The 20,634-nt window shown below is 37.7% G+C and overlaps 1 protein-coding gene across 1 annotated transcript in view; it reads right to left on the bottom strand.

Moving 5' to 3' along the window:
• Window positions 1-213: 213 nt before the first annotated feature.
• Window positions 214-20,634, bottom strand: part of LOC126937594 (heterogeneous nuclear ribonucleoprotein A1-like) — a 184,812-nt gene continuing 164,391 nt past the window's right edge. Inside the window, exon 5 of the transcript XR_007719785.1 lies at window positions 214-9,905. The gene's annotated coding sequence lies outside the window, so the exon portion shown is untranslated. The remainder of the gene's footprint in view (window positions 9,906-20,634) is intronic.

The following is a 20,634-nucleotide window of genomic DNA, read 5'->3' on the forward strand; positions in this document are numbered from 1 at the left end:
AAAGTAATCAGTCTTCACCAGCATAACCTAGACACATATGAATGCTGTTGTCTCAGAAAATGAATCATATATTACAGCAAGTTAAATGGCATGGAAATGTTATACTCAGTCAAATCTCCACCCCACACCTAAAACAAATGGGGACCAGAGAGAATAACTGTCTTTCTCAGGATCTGATGACAATGTCCCATGTCTACATAATGTGTCTTCCAGACCTACATGATTCCTGCTTTCACACATCGTGATCTCTCCCTGCACACACCTGGCAAGGGGGTGAAGAGTTCTGAAGAACTTGACATGAGAGTAATAACCACAGCCATTTACAGGAGTGGCTTGCTATGTGAGCCTAATTAAATTACAACAAAATCATGTATGTTACTAGGAAATTCTCAGCTGAACACAAATATAAATTGTATTTATTCACAAAATGATATTACCTTGGTGTACTTATTCTTCATAATTTCTACCATTTTTATATACTCCCAGGGAAACATTGGCACAAATATTCCTGAACTGCCTATGTGAGTGATCCAAAGAGGAAATAGGATACCAGAGCTCGATAATAAGTATTTATTCTAATTGAGGATTATTAAAATCCTAGGCACTGGGTTGACTAGCATGTTTTTTCAAATTTCTTTCTATAGATTTGTTTTTTCACTGTGAGATGTGAAAAGAGATCTTCCAAGCTCAGATCCAAAACTGTCTACCATGCTTCCCTGCCCAAGTGCCTCTCTGAACATGCTGTTGGAATTCAGAAAGACTGTTTATGAGTCCATTTTTTACAGAAAAGAAATTTTCTAAGAAGCAGGTAGGGGGGTGGGTGCAGTCGTTTGAGATTCTCAGCTCTCAGCATGTTAGAAAAGTTCTTTGGGGATAAAATATTATAATGGATTTCTTAATTTAAACATCTTTGGATTTTTAAAATAAACCCTATTTTGTTATTATTGGATTAATACAGTGCTAAATTAAAACTGTAGAGCCTTGGGAAGGGAAGAAAAACTCTTTTAGAATTGGAAAAGAGATTTCATTTTCAAATTTCCATATTAATTTTAAAATATATCCTTTCATCATGAGTTCCTAAAGACTACATACATGCAAACAATATATAATTTTTAGAACTTTACTTTGAGAATTTTTAGTGCTCACCAATTAACTACGTCTAAAAGTCCTCATCTTTGTTATTTAAAAGGCTAACGTTTTCTCACTACAAACTGAAGAGAGGTAGCATTTGCTATCAGACTTTACCTCATTATTCTAACACCCTAATTTCCCCCAAATAAAACCTGTTTAATCCACTTTAGTTCAAATGAGGATACAGCATACTGAGAAAAAAGAACTAAATGATTATCTTCATAAAAGAGTAAGCCTATATTATATGACTATTGTACCAAGATAGATTACAAAAAGTTATATCAAGATCTGATTTTACTACATTTTAACTAAGTTTAGAGAAAAAAAAATATGCTTCTGGGAGCCAGAGAAATTTTCCAGTCTTACAGATTAATCAACTTATTCATTCATTTATCCATTTCCATTCTTGTTTCTTTTATTTTTAATTTTTATCGGTACACAGTAAGTGTATATATTTATGGGACACGAGATGTTTGATACAGGCATACGATGCATAATAATCACATCATGGAAGATGGGGTATTCATCCCTTCAAGCATTTTTGCTTTGTGTTACAAACAATTCAACTATGCTCATTTAGTTATTTTTAAATGTAGCATTAAATTATTATTGACTATAGTCACCCTGTTGTGCTATCAAATACTAGGTCTTATTCATTTATTCTAACTATTTCTTGGTACCAGTTAACCACCCCCACTTCTCCCTCAACCCACCACTACCTTTCCCATCCTCTGGTAATGATCTGTCTACTCTCTCACTCTCTATCTCCATGAGTTCAATCGTTTTGATTTGTAGATCCCACAAGTAAGTGGAAATGGGATGTTTGTCTTTCTGTACCTGGCTTAGTTCATGTAACATAATGACATCCAAGTACATCCAGGTGGTTGCAAATGACTAAATCTTATTCTTTTTATGGCTGAATAGTATTTCATTGTGTATAGTACATTTTCTTTACCATTCATCTGTTGAAGGACATGCAGTTTGCTTCCAAATCATAGCTGTTGTAAACAGAGCTGCAACAACTAATTTCCTTTCTTTGGGGTATATACCCAGCAGTAGGATGGTTGGCTCCTATGGTAGCTCTATTTTTAGTTTTTCTGACAAACCTCCAAACTGTTCTCCATCGTGCTTGTATCAACGTATTAATTTACATTACCACCAACAGTGTACGAGGGTTCCCTTTTGCTTGTGGCTGAGTCGACACTCAAACCACAAGACGGTCCTTCTCACTCTTCCCTCCCCTTTCCAAAACAGAGGAGCCTCAACCAGTGGATATCACTACCTCAGACCCTCGGGGACTACTACTAGACTACCTCTGATGTTCCCTTAAGGCTTAAAGGCTCTTCAGTCAGCTTGTAGTGAATATTGCCTGGCTAGGACTCACCCTTCGGGGGAGTGAGCTCCCCTATGGCAATGGGAAGTACCAGAAATGTCATCCAAAAGCCAAGTTCTGGAACTGGGGACCCTAAGAGCCCACTTGGTACTCTATTCCACTATGGCTGAGCTGATACTTACAGTGAAAAGCAAAGTTTCCTTCACTTTTCGGTTCACTTTTCTCAAGTAGGAGTCTCATCCTAATCAACTACCACAACTGGAAATATGCCGAGTCTCTCCTAAGTCCAGCAAGTCTCAGTATCTCACCTAAGGCCTTTGATGTAGTGAGATACAATATCCCTGTTGGTTATTCACAGCTCAGGGTCCCTTCAGGTAGCAAGTGATGAATTCTTCCAGGACTGAGCCCTTCTCTTCAAGGCAATGAATTCCCTTCTTGCCTAGTGTGTGTGCAGAAATGTCCAAGAGCTAGGGCCTGAAATAGGGTCTCACAACTCTGAGTGGTGCTCTATCCTGCGGTGGCTGTGCTGGTATCCAAGATGCAAGACAAAGTCTTCTCCACTATTCCATCTCCTCTCCTCAAGCAGAAGGAAGGGGTCTCTTTTAGAGCCAGGATTTGTGCAGCCTGGGGTTCGGGGATGGGTGATGCCAGCACTCGCTTAGCTGCCCCAGCTGGTGTCGCAGTAGGTCGCATGCAATCACAGTCTACTGTCTCTTGGTCCAATTCAGCCTATGACTCACCTTGGTGTTGCAGTCCTTGAGGCCTAAACTACCTTTCAAATTTATTTGAAGCCCCAAAGCACTTTTGCCCACAGTGGTGAGGCTTGTAGGAACTTAAGTTCCAACCACTGGGATCAGCAATTCCCCTCTGGCTCGGGCTGGTTTAAATGCTCCCTTTGCGGGAGGGTGCCAGCTGAGTTTGGTCCGGCTCTGCTTTCAGCTATAACAAGGGCAGCACTGAGTTCAATGCCTCACAGTTGCTGGCTCTCCCTCTCCCCAGGGTGCAGAAAAGCTCTCTGCACCACATTGCCACTACCAAGGGATGGGGGAGGGATGGCACAGGCAATTCAAGACAGTTTTTTCTGCTTCTTCAGTGCCTCTTTCAGCGATATGAATTTAAAACCAGGTACTATGAGTGCTCACCTGGTTTTTAGTTTTCATGAAAGTGCTTTGTTGTGTGTAGATATTTGTTAAATTTGTGTCCTTACCAAGGTAGGTTGGGGGATGATCAGCGGGGCCTTCTATTTCTTCACCTTGCTCCAACCTCCTTTCATTCTTTTATTAAAAGTATTAAGTGCTCAGTGGGTAAGATGTAAGCATTAATCTAGGCACTATAGAAACAGTTATAAAAATATAAAGTACTTCCCACACTACTACCACTCCATCTCATGGAGTTTACATTCTAATAAAGGAGAAAGATAAGTAGATAGACAAATTAATGTGTTAGTACAGTTCCGTTTTATGAAGAAAATAACAGCACGGCTAGAGAGTGAGTGAGGCGATACTATAGAAAATGTGGCCAGCTGTGGTCTTTCTAAGAAGGCAAGATTTTAACAAAGACTTGAAAGACATAAAGGAATAAGCCACAGGATATCTCAGAGAAGGGTGTTCTAGCTATGAGGAATGACAGATGCAAAGGTCCTGAAACAAGAACATGAAGGATGTGTTAGATTTTTTTAAAAGGACAATATTTTATGATTTGAGTAATATTTTGCCTATAGAATCTTAAATTTTTAACACAGGACTGATGCACCACACACCAGAATATACTAACAGAGCATCTGCTGTGCCAATGCCAGGCCGACTGCTCTGGAGACACAGACTGTTTCAAGAAACTTAGTAAGTAGGCTCTGGAAATTGGAAGTGATCTTAGTATTTAAGTTCAGTCACTCAACTACAATCTCTGAAACTGGGGGAAATATGTTATCTTTGCATCAGTAATCAAAGTTTAATTTTTTTAAGGAACAATAGGAATATCACTTGTAAAACAGAAATGGAGGTTTATCTTTCAGAGACTAAAACATTTAAGAGTCATAAATCAACTGCTTATTTCTCACTTAATGATTTACTGCCTTATCAAAGGCATCTCCTTGTTAGCTTTTGATGAGGATTATCATCTAAAGCCAGCTTCCAAAATTAGAGGCTAAGAAATGATTAGTTACATGTCTAGATGTGCCACAGCTGATGCAGGAGTAATAAAAAATCCTCCCCCATTCCCCCATAATTCAGCGGGTGATCAGTCTGTGTCCACTGGCACAATCTTGTAAAGATCTGGAAATCATTCTGTTAATGTGTCCAATACAGACAGCTTGGGGAAAAGCCTCTTCAAAGTGGCTTTAAAGACATTTAGTAATCTAATTTAACTGTTAATACTAATCATATTTCAAAGTCTCAAACCTCTGCCTCCTTCTATCATCTGTTTGTAGACAGAGGCAGATATTGATACTTTGATACTGATTTATAATTTTGAAAATCATGGGTTTCTCTAGTGTGCCGTTAGATTTCACCCATCTGGATTCAGATTCCACTAATTTTGGAAGTCCACATAATGCTGATAGTATCATAAAAAAGTGATGTCTTTAAGGTAAATCTTTTTTTCTGGAAAATGTATAAGTACTTTATGCAAAAATATTAGCAAGGGGCAGAGATATTTTATATTGAATTACAGAGCAAAAATGTTTATGTACCTCAGAAGTATCCTTTCCAGCCCACTTTAGACATGTTGGTATGTCCTGTGTTGGAGGACTTTTAGATAATAAGTAGGTTAGAGAGAGAGAGAGAGAGAGACAGAGAGACAGACAGACAGACAGACAGAAAATGTTGAACTCTCATAGCATGAATACTACAGATCACTAGGACCTCAGGCCTCTTTCTCAAGTTTGCAAGTCTAGAAATTTCATATGTTCAGTTTTCTCAGACTCGATCATCTTCCTGGAACTTGACTCATTCTAACAATCTCACACAAGAATATTTACAGGACGTTTACATTTGCAGCCACTTAAAAAATTCATTAGAACAAATCTCTCAGACCAAGATCTAAGGCCAATCACTTTCATTCTCATGGGAGGAAATATTCAGTTGTAATGTTTAGTTGGTAGAGAGAGAATTCAAACCAGAGAAGTTGGTATTCTGTAGCAGATGTCACTATTGATATTAGAAAGAATGGAAAACAGAGCTGCCGCTAAAGTAAGCAAGCTGACAGCTGAGGCAGAAGTGTATCAACAGCAGTATGTTCACGGGATCACCACATTGACGATTCAGCCCAGTTATCTGGCAGTGCATAAAGTCAATGCTGTTGGTACAATCACAGAAGATCAACCAGAGGTAGAATAATTATTATTAATCTAATTCATATGGGTATATGTGCTGGTTATTAGTGTTCTTCAAGAAATTTTTCTGGCTTTCCACTTTCCTGGTACATAGTAAGACTGCATTTCCCTACCTTGCTGATATTAGATGTGAACTCATTGCTTTCAGAAAAAAAAAAAAAAAAAAAAAAAAGGGGAATAGAAGTAAAATGTGTCACTTCCAGGCAGAAGCTCTAAGAGGCAGTGTGTTACATGCTACATCTTTTGTTATGGTTATCATGGAAACACAGGTTGAGATGACTGTAATAAGCAAAGCCCTATGTCAACCTTTGTTGGACATGTATGTGAGAAAGAAACAAGAAATAAGTGATTGTTAGATTAAGCCATTAAGATATTGAGGTTTTTCCCACGGAAACACAATCTAGTCTATGCTTGCTGTTGTAGTATTCAACCCAATATTTAAAAGTATTTATTTTAAATTGAGGCACCACCTTTTTGGAATCAAGATTCACTGACAAGCTAATTAATACATACTTGGAAATTCACTTGATATTTATATATCCAGAAAAAAAGGGAATTAGAGAGTGTTATGAAATGGAAAAGCATGGTGAACTATTACTGCAATACAATAGAGCATTTTATCTGGTGATTGCACTAGACCTACTTGCCAAGCACCATAGCTCATTCATTGATTCATTTACTTCTTCATTCACTCCACAGATATTTATCAAATGCTGATTATATGACAAGACCTACACTGGAGCCTTGGGATACAACTATAAGATAATTGTGACAGTTCCAATCTTTACAAAGGTACCATCTTAGTCTCTTTACTCCTGTTTTCTAGATCCTGTGATGACTGCATACTTTCTACCAATGCATGTTCTTTTTCCATGACTGCTTAGACTACCACTTTTCTTAGTTTTGTTCTTGTTCTAAACACATCTTTTAGATCAATCCCTCTCAAATGATTAGGTTTTCCCCTAATTTATCCCAGAATGACCCTTTTGTAAAATACCAAAAATAATTACTAGAAAAATATTTCGTGGCCAGGCGCGGTGGCTCAAGCCTGTAATCCCAGCACTTTGGGAGGCCGAGACAGGCCGATCACGACATCAGGAGATCGAGACCATCCTGGCTAACCCAGTGAAACCCCGTCTCTACTAAAAAATACAAAAAACTAGCCGGGCGAGGTGGCGGGCGCCTATAGTCCCAGCTACTCGGGAGGCTGAGGCAGGAGAATGGCATAAACCTGGGAGGCGGAGCTTGCAGTGAGCTGAGATCCAGCCACTGCACTCCAGCCTGGGCGACAGAGCGAGACGGAAAAAAGAAAAAAAAAAAAGAAAAATATTTCGTGCAACTGGATATCAAAGCAATAAGCTATAAGCCATAAAAGCTATAAAAGCTTCTAAATGGTTACTCAGGAGTTCTATATCTATTTTTTGCAGACAGGCAAAAAGTTCATAGACCATAATTTGTCTATGGACCACACTTTGAACACAACTGCTCTGGACAAGCAGGTAGATCTTAAACAAACTATATTTTTTGTTTTCATTTATGAAACCATCTGCCTCTTAATCACTAAAATTGTGAAGTTTTACACAGTGGATAATTTCTTCAGGGTAGTGTCCCTTTGTCCATTCAGCTCACTACATGTATTATTTAGTTAATATTTTAAAATCAATTAATATTTCATATGAATACATTTTAATGTCTACTCCATATAAATGGAAACCAATTTCACTTGCCAGAAATAAAACATAATAAAATGTGATTCTAAAAAGAAGCGTTACGAAGGGAGATGTTGCCTGCCCTGAGAAGAGCTAAAATTTCACTAACACCACACTGAAACTTCCTGCTTGACATATTCAGAAAATTGAGAGGGAATTTAAAAAATAGTATTTTCTCATTATGTGTTTTAGTGCCATTTAATGCCTAATTCATGATCCATCTAACATCATCTTAAGGACCAAACAGTAGTCACTCTTTATTTTTTAAAAAGGCATCATTTAACTCTCCCATTTTGAAGATTAACTTGAAATTGTCCTCTCTGAATATGTCTGTTGACAGTTACAAATCAGTCGGTCATATCCTATGGATAACTGTAATTGAACATGGATGTTAAATACCACCATTTCCTTTCTTAAATCTCTGACTTATGGACTACTGATGCTGTAGACCACAGACTCACTTCAGTTTCTGAAAGTAGTATGTTCGCCAGATCTAAATGGTCTCTATGGAATTTTTTTTGAGCCCTAGTACAGCATCTGGCATATACTAAATACCCAACAAACTTGTATTTCTTCCTTCTTCCACTAACAATCAGCTCCTTTTCCTGATGAGATAGGAAAATATGTATTAATTACTGGAATTCCCTCATAGGCTCTCTTGTTGTTACAAAGAGAAAGACTGTCAATTTTCACCCACTTCTTTTTTACCATTACAAATATTTAATCATAATCCACAATTACGGTATTAGTTATATTACCCAACAGGCCTCAAAAGGTTTGGCTTGATCTTTGTATTTTCATAAATGTCCACAACTTTATCCAGCTTAGAGCATTGATTTGACATTAGGGAGCAGAGACTCCAAGGATAGAAGACGACTCGTTTAGCCAGTTGTTTATTCCCCGTGAATTGCCTCAGCTAAACACAAGACCAGAGCGTCTGCGTGCACTAGGTCAAGCCATGAATATGCACAGGTCAAATAATTAAACTTGCATAATATTCCCAGAGATGTGAACATGAGAGGAATATTTATCACAATGGAAAGATCCTGCTGCAGATATTTCTTACCTAATGTTGAACTTTTATCAAAGATTTTTTTTTTCAACTGGCTGTTTCAAAAAAAAAAGGCTAAACATACAGAGTCTCCTCTCCCCCTTCAGGATACAAACCACAGAATTCCGATGACTCACCCAAAAATAGCTTATGAATATGCCACAGGCGGAAGGGCATGCTGTTTAGTTCTTTAAAACTTCCTGCCGAACTGAAGAAACTGAACATACACAGATATTTGGGGACTAACTCTGAGTAATAATGAGAATTTAATCCCTTGTAGTCTTCAGGGTTAGCAACAGCTTGCCTGACATGTCCGGTTACATCCTGTTTGCTACACATGTGACTCCTCAAAAAAATAATAATATAATATTAATAGCACAATGTTTCATTGTTAAGATTGCTGTTATCTGTGCTAATGGCTCCCCAATATTTGCAGCTATAAGTAGACTAAGTCACTTCTTGGATGAATTCTAAATGAAAGGTTTTATGAAACAAACATGTTGCCATTATGACTCTAAAATAAAAAGCCAGGATTCAATGTATAGAATTTGAAGGCAGCATAAGCCCCTAAAAAAGAAAGACAGTAAAGCATAGTGATTGAAATCTTGGTGGCAATTCCCAGTTCTTACACCAATTATGTCACCTTTAGCAGTTACTTGAACTCTCTAAGTTCTAATTTTCCCATATATAACATAAGGATGATAATAATTCTATCTATGTCTAGGGTTCTTGTGAGGATTAAATAAAGATATATATGCATACAAGGAATACTGCTCAGTAAATAAATTATCCCATGCATTCTCCTTCTCGTAAATGAATCTGAAAACTAAAACCATTAGGTGACCTAAGAAAGATCACACACCTCATCAGTGCAGTGCCAAGACAGGTCATTATAATGCTGTGGTTAAAAACATGGGCTCTAAAACAAGTCCATCATAGTTTAAATCTCAGTATTCCTACTTGTTAGCTGTATAAACTTGGGCAAGTCACTTAACTTTTCTGTCTCAATTTTCTCATCTACAAAAGTCAAATAATAACAGTACTTCTCTCACCAGGTTATTATGACAACTTAAAAATGTAGTACATGTAACTGCCACATAACAATTAATCAAAAAAATATGATTACACTAACATTGGGAATATCTGGTCCTTCCAAAAACAAAAGTTAATGTAAAATATATGTCAACAATGCCAGACTTTTTAAACTTTATCTGTAAAAGCAGCCCTAACTTAAAAAATAAACAACTTAAAAATTGGATATAGTTTAATGGTGACCAGAATATTTTCAGATGTCTTCTCAGATGAAGGTACATGTCTTCTTCAACCATGGCTATGTGTTGTATTTTTCTTTTCCTATGAGGGAAAGACATAAGACAAGCCATTAAAAAACATTTCAGACAACAACCCCGATTGCTGAAAAGTCACTTTGGAGTTTGAAAATAATACTAACATTCAGCTGCTCTTGACATTTACAAGGAAATGTAAAGCAATGGAAAGGGCACCACACTCCCCTTTCCAGTTCAGGTTCTGCCACTTGACCAGTCATAATGAAGTTACTTGACCTATGAGTCACTATCTACAAAATAGGGCATTTAACGATGCCTGCCTTATTACACTTACTACACAGAACAAGTATGTGGCATGTTTCATAAAATTTAAGATATTGTATTCATGTTGAAGACATAATATTATGCTATTTTAACTAATATATTCAAAACTCTTCTGAAACAGTTAAAGGTCAGAAAACTACTTTTGTTCTTTGCTTATTACATATTCACAGGACATCGGACTCTCATCTTTAGAAATAGTGAAGAAAAGAAACAGGAGAATATCTTCAAATCCCAGAGAAAAAAATAATTTTAAACTTATCACCCTTGACAGGTGATAAAGAGGCATGCAAGACAACTGTTTTTGTTTTGTTTTGTTTTGTTTTTTTGAGACTGAGTCTCACTCTGTCACCTGGGCTGGAGTGCAGTGGCACGGTCTCAGCTCACTACAAGCTCCACCTCCCAGGTTCACACCATTCTCCTGCCTCAGCCTCCCAAGTAGCTGGGACTACAGGCGCCCACCACCACGCCCGGCTAAATTTTTGTATTTTTAGTAGAGATGGGATTTCACCGTGTTAGCCAGGATGGTCTCGATCTCCTGACCTCATGATCTGCCCACCTCAGCCTCCCAAAGTGCTGGGATTACAGGCGTGAGCCACAGTGTCTGGCCAAGACTATACATTTTTATATCTCTTGACAAGAATTAACACAGAGTCCCTCACATAGTAGGTGCTTAAGGCATATTTGTTAAAGGAGTAGATGGGACATAAATAAAATTTTAGGAACCAATTTACAATTGACACCACTATAACCCTATTCCAACCCTATTAGGAACTAATTTGAAAGTCACAGATCTAGACCCAACCGTCGATGGCCTAATAAAGTTATGTGGCTATAACTGCCAGTACCTCCAAAAAAAGGTTAAAACGTGGCATAGATTAAAAAAAAGTCTCTCCAACCCACGGTTTTTCTTCTAGGAATAGACTACACTTTGCCTTTGCATTGTCTGAAATCCTGCAAGTCAGTTGCAATCCCAAATTGTAACTAAATGGTCAACAAACCCTAGAAACCATATTTCCTAACCTCAATAGACAGGATTTCCAAAATGAAAGCGAAAGTATCCAACGGTCTTTGTACTTCATATGTAACATGAAGCACCAGAAGACATAAATGGGAATGTTTCGTGATGTGGGGGTTGGTTGGGGGCTTGAATAGATCATGACCCCTCAGGACCCCTCCCACCTTCCAGGAGAGAACTTGCTGACCAGAACCCTGCTTGAAGACTTCAGGAGCCCCACAATTCAGACTACTCCCTCCTAATCATATCACAACCAAAGATCATATGAAGACTATTCTTCGGGGTTTCATATATCTGCTGGCAGAGCACTTTGGGTGCGTCAGAACCTCACCAGACAGACACTGACTCATTATTGGATGAGGAGCAAAGGGATAATTAGGTTGGTCATATGTAACTTGCCATTGCCAGCCAAGTATTCAAAGCCCTTTCAGAAATCATTCATCAGCTTACTTCCTTGATACCCTGAAATATTCCTAAGACCACAGCCACCACAGACTCCTGCATCCTCTTACCACCATGAGTTTGCTTCTGTCTCCTCTGATGGCTCTCCTAGCATATTACAGCCACCTCTGTACAAATCTAATGCAGAATCTTGGAGGCTCTTCTTAGTAGACTCTCAGGAAATATTTATTCAATGCAATTCAGTCACATTTAGAGATAACAGATAGTAAAGACCACTAGATTTCCTAAGTGCATCTGTAAATCTGTTGCCTAGGGTCAGAGTGATAGGAAGTTGTTTCCTTACAGAAAAACCAATGTTCTCAAATGCCCTGCATTGAGCCTCAACACTGATACTCTACTCACGCATTATAAAAATTTCAACATGTCTGTCACAGCAGCGTAAGGCCTCCAGGCAGAAAATTTGATTCAGTAAACAAAATTCTCACAAAGTAATAGAAGCTTCACAGACATCAAAGAAAGAGTAAAACCTATCATTAAATACATATTGAACAAAAATAGCATGAAAGTATTTCTTATTTATTGATGTATTCAAACAGCATGTCCTCCCATCTTCCGTGGAAGAGTCCACATCTTATTAGTTTGTGTACACCCTGTGCCTGCAAAGTGCTGAGAACAAAGATATTTTGGAACTTTTTGTTACAGAAATAAAGAATGAATGAATATACAATAAAGGAAGTTTGAAAAGGAAAGGGCAAAAAGACACAAACTCTGGGAAATTAATATTTATTTTATGAACCTAAGCATTTTAGTATTATTTTTGTGTACATTAACATCTTAAATCTAAAAACAAACCCATGAAGCATGATAAATAACATCTAACCCTTGAACTCCAAAGAATTAATTGGGAAAAATTTCACACACATTGTTAAAAGTTGTTCAAGATAAAAATACTAGATTTGTAGTGGGATCAAACAGCTAATTTGGTAAGAATTATATATTCAATATTCCTACAATTTGAGAGGCAAGAGAGACCATGTCAATCAAGAGTACAAATAAGTAAGCACATAATTTTTTTTTTTTTTTTTTTTTTTTTTTTTTTTTTTGAGATAGAGTCTCGCTCTGTTGCCCAGGCTGGAGTGCAGTGGTGCGATCTCAGCTCACTGCAAGCTCTATCTCCTGGGTTCACGCCATTCTCCTGTCTCAGCCTCCCGAGTAGCTGGGACTACAGGCGCCAGCCACCATGCCCGGCTAATTTTTTTGTATTTTTAGTAGAGACGGGGTTTCACCGTGTTAACCAGGATGGTCTTGATCTCCTGACCTCCTGACCGCCTCAGCCTCCCAAAGTGCTGGGATTACAGGTGTGAGCCACCGCGCCTGGTCAGTAAGTACATAAATTTTAAAAAGCAAATAAACAAAGGTAGGTGAGCATCAAAGAATTGTTGCTCCTTGAATACAGGAAATAGAAACATTTCAGGGACAAACTGGGAAAAGTGTTTGCTAGGTGCATGCATATTAAAGGACTTAATTAATACAAGTGATTATCAGGGGTGAGGAGGAGTTAGAACCATAGCTGTTCCTCTCTCTTCCTGGAGAAATAAATTACATCTTAATTGTAAACAATAAATCATCACATCTACTAGTAATTAATAGATACAAATCCAAGCTGGGAGGGAAAGGATGAAAAAAGAAACATGTTGAGGAATAATGAACCTGGTAAGGCTATTTGTGAATAACTGGAGAAGGTAAGAGAAGGTAAAAGACCCCCTAAAGCTAGGATTTCCAAGAAGCCACACCTTCGTAGCAACATTGATATACTTTCCTGACTCCTCTCTGTGGAGCCATCCCTGCCCACACCAAAGGGAGCAGTTCTCCAGTGGATGCTCCCATGGCTGCATATATATCAGTCATAGCAAGTATTCTGTGTATTACTAATTTCTTTGCTGTCCCCTATGAATTTTACCTCTTCCTTGCATAGCATTGGAGGAAGCATTAAGTAGGTACATTACTTAAGAGTTTTTGACTGGAAAAATGTCAACTGATAATAGAGACATTGACTGAGAGATTTCTCAAGGCAGTTTAGGTGGGGTTACGTTCAGCCACTGAGACGTGCTTTTTAAAAAGCTCGAGACCTGCCTGTAAATATGAGCCTATGCTATAATAGTCCAAACAAGGAAATCCAGTAAGAATGGTCTCCCAACCTGGACAAAGATAAATACTTATCTATTCTCTGCACCTGTAACCGCTTGACTTATAAATAGTTTGCCCTTTTACTTTGCTTCATGGTCAGCTGCACAGGAGAAGAAATGACTGAGATCACGTTGTTGTTGTGACTAATCTCTACAAAGAATAGTACAGAAGATGAAAGGGAGCCACCTCCGAAGCTCTCGAAACTAGGAGTGGGGAACCCATCAGACCAATGTGACAAGTTGAAATGCAGGAACTTCATGATGTGATTTGATTTGATTTAAAAACAAAACAAAACAACATTGAAAAGGATTTAAGCAATGTGGGACAGAGACACAACAAGAAAGAAAAATAATTGACCAGTTCCTGAGTATTGTTTGCCCTTATAAGATAGCTCTTACCATGACATCTTAGTACATATAGATTTTTTTTTTCTTAGACTAAGGTAAAAACACAATGATCTTCAGAAAAGAGATTCTTAATTAATCAACTCAAATTGCTTGTTACATAGCCTCAAAAATTATCATTATGAAGATTACGTGGTAGCGTAAAAATTCACTGATTTGTCGATCGAATGAATACTTACTGACCTCTTGTGAGTCAGCTCTGCTCTAGATGCTGGTTGTATGTGAGAAGGCAAAACAGACAAAACTCTCTGCTAGAACAGACTTAACATTCTGGTATAATGTACATGACAAAACGCTGTGTTAAGGCACAGAACGAAAACCAGGGGAGCAAAAGGGAAAGAACATGAGTTCTTCTGGTAGTGACCTAGCAGACATTGTTTTAAATCCCACCGTTGCCACCAATTTGCTATAATGTTGACTAGTTTAGCTGCTCTTGCTGACTCTCTTTTCCACATTTATAACTAAAGGGGACATGAGAGAGACTTCACAGGATTATTGTAAAGATTAAACAAAATTAAACAAGATAGAATGTCAATCAGAACCAAATCTTACAAATGGTGTTCTAGCTATCCAAAGAATTCCTCCCAGTAGAGAATATAACCAAATTTTTAAAAAGCTGTATAAAGTAATTTTTTGTATAAACTAATGCAAGCCTGAGTAGGCAGGAAAGTCAGGGAAATTCTCAGAGGCCAAAAACAATGAAAAACATACATGACTACAGAGTTAAGCAAATACTTGGGCCTGCATTTGGTTGGTGAGCATCTGCTGACCCACTATGGGACCCAGGAAGTCAATAAGATGGGAAAAGACACCTAAATCTGGCATTTCTAAAAGGCCACACCTTCAAGGAGACATAAAGATACTTTCTTGATTCATCCTTAGATCTGGGTCAAAAAAAAAGAAATCTACCCAGAAAATTACTAACTATAATTCTGCACTCACACACAGATTTAGGACCTTCTGGTCACAATACCTATGTGGATCTTAAAAAGAAAAATAAAGCTGAAAATTTGGTTTAAATGGTTCCTGGGTTGGTAGTGTCTCCAGGCACCTGAAAGAAGTAAATATAAATCCTTTCTAGAGAAAAAGCATATAAACTCAGGCCTCAAAGAATTCCCACAGATAAAGTGGGAATTATCTTATTACATTTGACCATGCAAGGCACATGATGAAATGTAATAAATTTATAAAATGTGTAACACAAAATTAATAAAACATGCAATGAAATCAGCCACTATGGATAAAAGTCAGTAGAAATAATACATTTAAAAAAATACTCAAATTAATAAATGTGATACATATTTTAACAAAATATATAGGTATAAAAGTATATGACAAGAAATTAGGTATAAAAATTATCAGACAGCTTTTTAAAACAAAATTCCTGAAAATGAAATCATAGAAATTGGAAATCACTAAGGTGGTGGGTGACCAACACAGGAGGATGTATTTATTTTTGTATACTTGCATCTTTGTTTCATATTTATATATTAAGATACCATAACATATAATAATTCCTTAGAGCAGAGGTTCCTAAATGGGGTTCAAAATCCCTGCAATTCAGGGAATCTGTGAACTAGGAAAAATTTAAGTATTTATTTTCGCTAACTGGAATCTATCATTTCATTTAATTATGAGCATAAAAAACAAACCATAGAAGTGATAACAATAACTTTGACTTTTTCACCAATGTGAATTTAAGATATTTTTATAGCATATAAAAATTGTCACAAAATAATATTGTTTATATTCACCAGTATCATATTACTCATTATAATAGACCTAAAGTTATTTCCCTGTTATTTATTCTGTTAAACTTAAAGAGTGTATATATTACCGTATTACAATTTTAAAAAAATTTTTGGTAGCTATATTTCAATTTAATTGGCTTCTTTAGTAATTTTGTGTATTTTATTATATCCATTTAAAAATCACTATTTGAAGGCATCCTAGGCTTCATCTGACAGCCAAAAATAATACTACAGAACAAACTCAGGGATGAATACATATATCAAAGCACTGCACTGTACCCCATAAGTAGATGCAATTATTTATTTAAAATTTTTTTAACTCAGAAAAAATGTTATGACTATCTAAAAATTTAAATCAAATTTAATTTACCTTTTATTTTTTAATTCTAAGAAAACCCTTAAATACAGCCCGTTTAACAAATTTAACTAAGTGTATTTTTCTCTTGGCCTTCAGGTTTTATTATAGATGTCTGTCACAAATTCAATAATGAAAGAGGAAAGCAGTAAACAGAGAAAGAAGAAGTGGGAAAGGTGTTTTGCAATTGATCACACTATAAGCTCTTACATCCTGTCTTACCAAAAAAGAAAAACAATTACTTGAATATGTCTACTTTCTTTCAGTTAATTCTAAATTACTCACCTAAGAATTCATACTGGCAGCGAGGCATATTTTCAGCCTAGTAAGGAAGTAAATTACTTATATTTACTACCTGATATTTAAAATATAACTTAATTTGCAGACATATCTACTCAAGAACCTGAGTATTCTAGGATTTGTTTAATAAGGTTCCTTCATTACATCTCATCCTAGATCTCTTTCCAAAATATAGAAGTGAAATTCAACTATTTTCCCTTCATGCTTATATTTTGCTCACTTTAACTCCCTCTCTGGACCTTTTCTGTGCCACTCTATTCCAGGCCTTGGATTTCTACGTGTTTGTATCTTAGATCTGTTAAACTCAGCTGACCCACCACACCCGAGCAGAACTTCAAAAGAAGCTGTGAACAGCAGTGCTTGTTCTAGCTGGAAGATCATCCTGAGTCCCTCCCTGTTTATTCTTCAAATGTTTGGGCCTCCTTTCATCTCCAGTTCTCAGATTTGGGCACAATAACCCAGCTCTGATGTCTACATCTAACCCTGTGGATCCCAGACTGTCAATGAAATGTTTATTTCATGCGGATTCCGTGACTCTGCTCACTCAGCTTATTTTTCAGTCTCTATTACCCTCTGTGGGAAATCTCCCTGTCTAGGATTAGCCTCGAAATTCCAATTTCCAGAGGACAGGGATCTGGACATCCACTGCCCCTCTTCTTGCAGCACAGCCAGCCCTGGAAGGACCCTTTAACTTTAGCTACACTTGAAACAGAAATTTTACATGACTCACCATATGATAGCATTGATGCTCTCCTGTAATTCAAATTCAACCTTCGTGTTTCACTTTCAAACTGCTTCATCAAAGTGACATATTCAATCGAACAGAAGAGTGGCCTTTTCTGAGATTTTTATTAGGGGATAAGGATGTACAGTGAATTACACCTCACACCTCATACCCCAAAGAAAACTTCCAAAATATGTTTTTTACCTATCTTCTTCCTCCAAATCCCCACATCATACAACAGTAGCTTTATCTCTGTCTCTCTCTGTCTTTCTCTCTCTCTCTGTCTCTCTCTCTCTCTCTCTCTGAATCGCTAGCTAATTGTTGCTCTCTAAGTTCCATGAAGCTATAGAAAAAAAAAAAGAATAAGACACTTATGAACCAATGTGCAGAAATTTCCAAGATGTATTGTTAAACAACCAAAAGCACAGTGCAGAAGAATACATATAGCATGTCACCTTTTGTGTAAAAAAGATTAGGAAGTAAGAAATCATGCATATCTTTACAAAAAGAAAGAGGAAAAGTGAAAACCATGAAGTTTTCAGGGGAAGCGTGTGGAACATATATGCAAAGTGTGACACTTCCCTGAGAATTCCTGTTTTTACAGTTGGACATGGAGTTATCTTAATATTCTCCATACTCAAAGAATAAAGATAATTTGAAAAAGGATAAGAAAGGAAAGAAAATGAAAGCAAACTGCAAACATGAACCCAATGTTATTTCAAAAGAAAAATGTAGCATATTACAGGGATGGTGTGGCAATGAAAGCACAACCCTGAGTAGCTTATGATCACAGCATTTGACTACAAACCCTTAGCTTTGGGCAAGTTACATGCACAGGGTAGAGAACACCAGACAAATCCTGAAGGGTTTCAGAGGTATGGGCAAAGCAATTCTGAAATTATTTTAGATCTATTATAAAAGTAAACAAATTAGTAAATGTATCGAAGTTATTGGGAGCTACTTGTTTTCTTACTGTCGAAAAGGGGTCTAATGAACATGAAACAGAGAAAGCAAGCACTTAGTGAGGGTGGATCAGAATCAGTGGTATCAGCATGGACTCAAGATTTCTAAATAGATACATATATACACACACACGTATACATTTATATGCATGTATATATGTACATGTATATGTATCTAATTTATGTATATATAAAAATACATATAGTAAGTATATATGTAGGTGTTTATATATCTATATACCTGTATGTATTTCTTATCTCAGCCCGCAAAAAGACCTAGAGGCAGAAATACCATAGTAGCATTGAACATACTTGGTGCCCAGATTGTAGCCCCTAATATCAGTCCCCACTAAAGAGAATAAGGGGTCTCGTTTTCTTGCTGCTGGTATTCACTCAACTGCTCAAACTTAAACTTTTTCATTCATTTTTAAAAACTAATATTACCGTTAATCTTTAAAGATTATTAAGTGCTCTCCAAATTATTTTGCATGGTATATAAGGACCCTCAAACTTTTAAACTTTTTAATCAAACTAAATTTCTAGAGTACATTAGCAAATGACTTGCTAAAATCTCTAAAGAGCCCTACTTTATAATTCAAACAGGAATAAGCTGTTAATTTGGGCTTATTGGGTTTTACAATACCAAAAATGTCAATATGCTTAGCAACAGACTATTATATCTATGTCTTTGAAGAAACTATTAGGAAACGATTTTAACGTGCAAACCGAGTAGTCTTTATGAAAAGAGTACATCTCTTTTGCTTCAGTTGGCTTTTTCTAGATGAGGTAGAAGTTATTGAGGAAGATCCCTAGGCCATAGGTTAATTCCAGGGTTTATCATTAATGCTTATGCTGGCCTTTTTGAGAATAACTAAGTGAAATTTTTTTTAAATCCAAGAAAGTTGACCATAAAATGATTCCAGGTATAAACATTTTTCCATTCCAAGTGACCTCCTGCTTTTCATTCTATTTCATTTGATTTAACTTTTTGGCACCAAACTTACAGGTTCCTTGTCAACAATACTTAACAGACTTAGTAAATTAGTAGATTTTGAAGAGTGGTTTAATCATAAAAGAAAGAAAGTACATGGTCCTAACATGCTCTCTAGTAATGGAGTAGGATCATGGATTTCTTCTTGGGAATCAGGCAGGAGCACTGCAAACTCCCACAGACCAGCAAGTGACTCACCCTAAGGTCACCGAAGAAAGGAGTGGCCAAGGCCCAAGGGTGGGAAAAAACCCTCTAATTAATTAAACTTATACTTGACCTAGTGTGACTAGCATTGGAGGATTGCCTGCTTCCATGGTTTTACAAGGCTGTTGGGAAGAGGAGGCTGTTTTGTTTTCTATTTTGTTTTGCTTGTTTACAACAGTGCCCCCAAAGTGCCTCTTTATTCCTAAGGACTTTAATCACAATTTGAAAACCCCTCATCTATTCGGCCCCTCGATTTTATTTAATGGGAACTAAGAACCAGATACTGTGGACTTCCAGTATGAAACAAAGGTGTTATTTAAGCAAGTAATGAAACAAAAATACTTGTTGAATACTCTCTTTCAACACTGCAAAGAAGCCAGGAAGGGAGAAGAAAGAGAGTTTTGGAGGGGATTCACCACCACACCTCTCTGCTGAGTGGGTTGGGGCATTCAACTCTAAAGCAAAGGCAAAGGAGCCCCAGGCAAGCCTGGCCATCCCCCTAGGCTCGATTTGCACCCATAGGAGACTTTAGCCATAGGGGAACTGTCAGTCCTGAACTCTGTAGGGGAGTCGTGTCCATCAGATGGGACCAGTCCAACCTGAGCATCCCTTGGTCTGCTAGACTCTCCTGGGGCCACAGCCTGGCCACACATGGTTGCAGGGCAGCCTTTGGTGACCTGAGGGCCCACATCATAACTTTTGCAATGGTGGATCATGCCTGACAGATGGAGAGCTCCAGTGGGCAGTGCCTATGGCCACACACCAGTCCACACATTCCCTTCCAATACTGCAGCTTCCTCTGGGACCCTGGCAACTCCTCACATCACTTTGCTGGCACGTGGCTGCACAGGGCAGGTTTTGCTTTTGTTGTCCCATCAGCATGCAGGACTGCAGTCAGCCCCTCTGCCTCCTGCTGATTGCCATTGCAGATGGAACATTGATAGGCACAGAGCAAACCAGCCTTCCTGCTGCAGGCACCCTGCCCTTATGCAAACACTATACAGAGAAAAGTGGATCCACTCCTGCCCTGAGGGACCACTCCTGCTTGTGGGGCACAAAGAAGGCATCCAGACCAGTGCCTGCCAACATCTTGCTCCCAAGTCAACACCACCTTGAGTGCGACTGCACAGTCACAGGCAGCACACCCCCCTCTAGCTGCATTGCCTCCACCACTGTG

The sequence above is a fragment of the Macaca thibetana genome, chromosome 15, assembly GCF_024542745.1.
Source record: "Macaca thibetana thibetana isolate TM-01 chromosome 15, ASM2454274v1, whole genome shotgun sequence".
In the NCBI taxonomy this organism is placed as follows: Eukaryota; Metazoa; Chordata; class Mammalia; order Primates; family Cercopithecidae; genus Macaca; species Macaca thibetana.